Here is a 5,272-nt window from a genome sequence, read left to right as displayed (position 1 = left end):
AAGGCACGAGATGACATTAGTTTTCAATTATGCTGGAGACTCCCAAATGGGATCATACATTTGAACATATGAAGCAGTTCACATATGTAATAAACTGTATTTCTTTTACTATCATTGCCGACCTTGAACATAATTCAGATCTTTTGGCCAAATTGGCATACTCCCAGGATAGACGGACACCATGGGATGAAGATGCTCTTTGGACAGTGTTTGACAAAGTTCGACAGAGGATCTGGAGATTATTAAAAATGGAATCTTAAAATAATAGCTTAGAAATCTCAAACCTTAGCTCAAATCTTCTTAAGAGCAGTTTAATACAAATATTAGAATAAAGATGAAATCATCTTCCATTTGTGTAAATCGACACTTTACTATTTACTGAATAGATTAGATTATATATTATATTAGATATATTATATTAGATTTTCTGGTCTTTTTATTTTTGTTGTTGTTAAATAACTGTTTTACTGGTGTGTGGGGGTTTTCTGGGAAAACCAGAAAACCTGCTAGACAAATTTTAAAAGAGCTGCAACACTAGATTTTCTGGTCTTATCAATGCCCCCAGATGTAGGACAAGATGTGTGATAATTAGGTTTTTATCAGCTTGGCTGGGCTATGATTCTCAGTAATGTGCAGTTAAGGCTCTCTTCCCCATGCTGTGATCTACCAAAATGTAACCAACTTCATGATGGGGTCCGCCATGTGCGGCCAAGCAATTGTGGGATAATTAGGATGAACACAACCCCTTACTTAGATCATGGCTCTGATGATATTTCCTCGGATGTCTGGCCCATTTCATGTGTAAGTAGACGCTGTGGAGAACACCTTTGCTTCTTGCTGGTCTGGATGTAACATCAGTCTTCTTAGTCTCTGGCTCTTTGGACTTGAGCGGAGGGCCTGCCGTCTTGCCTGCCAACCCTGTAAGCCATCAGAGCCTGCCATCTAACCTGCCGCCTTTGGATGCATCCACTTCTGTATCCACCAGCCAGGCCTTCCTGCTTCCTGATTCATCAGCCCTCACAGCTTCAAAAGTGAGGAAAATCCTTTAGCTTAATATCTGAACCATGGGCTTGAACCTGAGTGGGCTTAGGTTGTTCTTCACTCATGCTAGCCACTTTCTTGATATAAAATTATATATTTATATATATCTCACTGGGTTTGCTTCTCTTGAGAACCCAGCTTACCACAGGGTATATGGTAGGTTGGCACAGAAATGGCTTTCTAGTAAATGATCTCTCTCTCTCCCACTGTACCTTTTGTGGCCATGTAATTTTGACCTTTTCCTCATCTGAATAATGACATTTCTCGGAAGAATGAACAGGAAGTGACACTCGGCGAGGCTCTGCCTAAAGAGGCCAGATAGTACCTGCTTTTGCTTTCTTAGGACACTACCATTACCAGGTCGAGAGGCTGGCCTGGCGCCTTCAGTATGAAAGACTGTAAGTCAGGGGAGACAGGCCCAGAGGCTAGCCATGCCACGTAGTTCCAGCTAGCTGAACGCTGCTTCTCTAGTGGGTCCAGGTATAATTAGCAGCAGAACTCCCCAAGCAACACACAAAGATATGCTTTAATTCCCTCACTTTGGGGATGATTTGTTATTCAGCAAGGGCTAACTGAAACAGTGGCGTTCTTCTTCCCATTTTACAGATGAGAAAAAGTAAGGCCTAGAAAGGGGAGAAGCCCAAGTTCAAATGTCCTAGAAGGTGATGAAACTTTAGCATTTCTGACTCTTAGTCCCCTCTTCTCACTACCTGCCTGGTTATCTTCTCTTCGAAATTCACGGACTCTCTTAATCTAAATTCCTTATTGTCTGAAAGTGATCTATGGGTCAGAGCGTTATGGCATATCAAGAAATCTTGTGAATTGAGATGCATTTAAGAATTCAGCTGTTCGTTGAGAATGCAAAATCACTCAAGAGAAATGGAAACTGAAAATCTTTAGTAGTGTTTCAACCTGGGCTGTATTTAATTTTCGTTGTCACTCCTTTTGGGAAAAGACACTTGAAAATCCTCATCAAGTTGCAGCGGGTGGGGATGAAAAAAAGGGGAAAAAAGCTCTTGCAATATGTATAAGACTGAGGCCTTAAAAATATACAAACATAATAATCACTTTCTGTGTAAGTCAAGTAGGTGATGACTGATTCTATCAATTTGTGAGGCCAAATGCCTTCCAGATGGTTCTAATCATTGTAAAACGATCTTATATTTGATTAGTGCCTTTCACATCTGTGTTCTTATCCTGACTCCACAGTGAAGGCTGGGAGCAAGGTAGACCAGGGGTGCTTAGTTCCATTTTCTAGATGAAAAAATCGAGTTCTTAGGTAGGGGAAGTGACTTGCACAAAAGCGCTTATCTAAGCAAGCAACAGAACCAGGATTTAAATAAAAGCCGATTTGGTCGTCAAGGTGCTTTCTACTCTATTGCCTTTTCTCTTGTCCATATCGTTTCCCTAAAAGAATCCTCTATCCATTTTAATGAAAACAATAAAATGTAGCAGCTCTCGTAGGGTAGTTCCAGGTGACAGGGAAGCAACACGGGCACTCCATGTGTCAGTGCGACAGACAGGGAGGCGGACGGAGACAGGTAAACTGACAATGATAAGAGTGATGAACATGGAGCGCTATGTGTTTGTGTTTACTCCTGCTTAAGCAGTTTTCACCTGTCTAATCTTATTGAATCCCTGCAACAACCGCAGGCCTTCCATACCATCATTGTCCCTAGTTTACCGATGTGGCAGTCGAAGCACAAGAAACTCCCTATAACTTCCTAGAAAAATGCGCCTGTCGGTAGAGGGACTAGGACAGTAAGGTCTAGGGTGGAGAGCCCCAGAGAGTGAAAGGGGAACACACAGGAAAGAGATCCTTGTCTTTCAGGAAAAGTCAAGGGAGCTTTGTTGAAGGTAATTTCCATAGACTAGGAATCACTGGGTCTTGGCTTCGTCGGGAAGACTTGTGTGGATTATGTTGTTAGAGAATGGGTAGGTCGATGGCATGGTCATGATATCAGAGATGTGGGAAAGCTTACTATGAAATCATCACTACCCTGCTTTAGACACAAACACAAAAATACAGGGACAATAGCAATGCAAATGCTTATATAATATTAGGTGGCTCTGCTGTTTCTCAATCCTTTTGGCTTTAGCAAAACTGAAGCCCTCAGCCAGGGAGCTCAAGGCGAATCTGTTTGTCTCGCTCAAGTTCAGCATGTTCATTAGTTGGCGTGGTATGCTTTTGCCAAGACCCATTTGTGATGTTTACTCCAATTTCAGGCTCCTCCACTCTGGAGGAGCCACTTCTTGGTATCAGTGCTAATTATCGTTATTAGTGAGAATTTTAATGAGCATAATTACCATCAACATAGAGTTTTGATTAGCAGTCATTAACAGTAATTTATAATTTCATTATGATATATGAGGTTTAATTATTTAATTAATATGGCAATTAATAACAACTCATATTTATATGGCCCTCGATAGTTTGCAAAGTGGTTTCAAATAGAAAACTCCATTTGATCCTCCCCGAAACTCCGTAGGCAGACGTGGTTAGCAGATCCTCATTTTATAGACCAGGGCGTTGGGGTGAGAGAGGTTCTGGGGCTCATCTAGCCTCCAAGCTATCTGTTTCGTTCCCTTTACTCCTCCGTCTCTCTGTGTGCAATTGCTCAGCGTTTCACCTCAAGGTGCAAGCTCCCTACTTCCGTGTGTCTCACCCAGGAGTCTAGCGTGGGATTAAATAAAGATGAGTTACCATGGATTGGAACCCTGCTTTGCTGAGTGACGTGGAGTCCATCATCAAACTCGTCTGAATCACAGTTTTCACTTCTGTAAAAGGATGATGTTATGCACCTTGCAGACGGAGAGAAAAATATATGTGAGGGAGTACTGAATAAATGGCAGTCATCTTTATGATTTCTCTTTGGGACCCTAATTTCAAGCGCTCACGCGGAGTATCTTTTGTGCAATTTCCCTCAATTTAATGTCCACAAAAGCAGCGGGAGATCTGGGTGATATTGAGTTAGAGACCAACCATCCTCTGGGCTGAGAACAATTTTGGCAACTGGTCTCAAGTTTTTCAAATGCCTACCTGCTTTTGTAATGAATACTTTGTGCCTGCCTTTTGGCCTGTCTTGTCTCTCTCAGGCATTCCTGGGTCGAGGAAAATAACTACATACAATCATGAAAAAGTGAGCTTTGAGGGTTTGCAGAAAGACACATAAACCACCGGCTACTAACATCTAAGTGTTCAGACATCTTGCCTGTTTGATATTGTTTAATGTACAAAAGAACCACATGGGAAAATTACTATTCTTCCCATTTTATGTGGATAGGTAGATGATTTTCTTAACATGACACAGCTAGTAAGTGGCCACCCTGGAGTTTGAATGTGATCAGTCTCTGGTTTCAACGCTGTGCGTTTCTTGACATACCACCACATAAAACTTTCTTTCCATCCAGTCTCGCTTTGCTATGGGGGGCAGGCCTCGTGGAGGACCTAGAGTAGAGGGCTGGGGAACCATCTCTTCTCTTCCTGCATTTGCTGACCGAGTGTCAGTTGGTCCCAGGCACCTCTCTCATCTGCATTACCCCCTACTTCTGAACTTTGCCAGGTGTCTCTGTGCCCACGGATGGATGGCATCCACCCTGCCAGTCCTCTATGGATAAGTCATTCTCCTCTTTTGGATCAGTGCTCTAGATACTGATGGCAGGGGGAGTTTAACCCTTTGGTCTTCCTGGATTTTCTTTTTTAAAATAGATACGACTGATAACCTCAGCAGATTAACCTACGTTCTCACAGCTGTTTCAGAACTGGTTCATTTGAGGTCACTGATCCCCAGACACCTTCCGTGATAAATATGATATCATTATTAGCCATTAATGGTTACTTATTTAGCTCTTGTAATGGCCAAGGGATATACTGCTTGTTTGCATAACTTATCCCTTACCCTCTCATTATCTACAGGGTAGCTGCCTGTCCTGTAACGTAACATTGAGAAACAGAGACCTAGGGAAGTTCACGTCTCAAGCTCACACAGCACATTCCACATGTTTTCTCCCCTCACTCCCTTTCCTGATTCTTTTCCTCTATGCCTAGCTTGCTAAGGAGCTCCTCTCGCTTGACATCTCTCCTGAGTTATGTGTATACTTTTTCCTGCCTTCTGCTCTCACTTCTATGACAATGACTCCTAAAATGACAGTTGTTCCTCTCTCCCAAAAAAGGACATTTGGAAATCCTACCAACACTTGAAGTACACGGATGTGCACGGAATCCATCATT

The 5,272-nt window shown here is 42.4% G+C and overlaps 1 non-coding gene across 1 annotated transcript; it reads right to left on the bottom strand.

The window, feature by feature from the left end:
• Positions 1-476: 476 nt before the first annotated feature.
• On the bottom strand, positions 477-537 carry LOC142438311 (U7 small nuclear RNA). The gene has a single exon (XR_012782710.1). It is a non-coding gene; the product is annotated as a U7 small nuclear RNA (small nuclear RNA).
• Positions 538-5,272: the final 4,735 nt, after the last annotated feature.

Source organism: Tenrec ecaudatus, chromosome 1 (assembly GCF_050624435.1).
Source record: "Tenrec ecaudatus isolate mTenEca1 chromosome 1, mTenEca1.hap1, whole genome shotgun sequence".
In the NCBI taxonomy this organism is placed as follows: Eukaryota; Metazoa; Chordata; class Mammalia; order Afrosoricida; family Tenrecidae; genus Tenrec; species Tenrec ecaudatus.
This window is presented reverse-complemented; position numbering and strand designations above follow the sequence as displayed.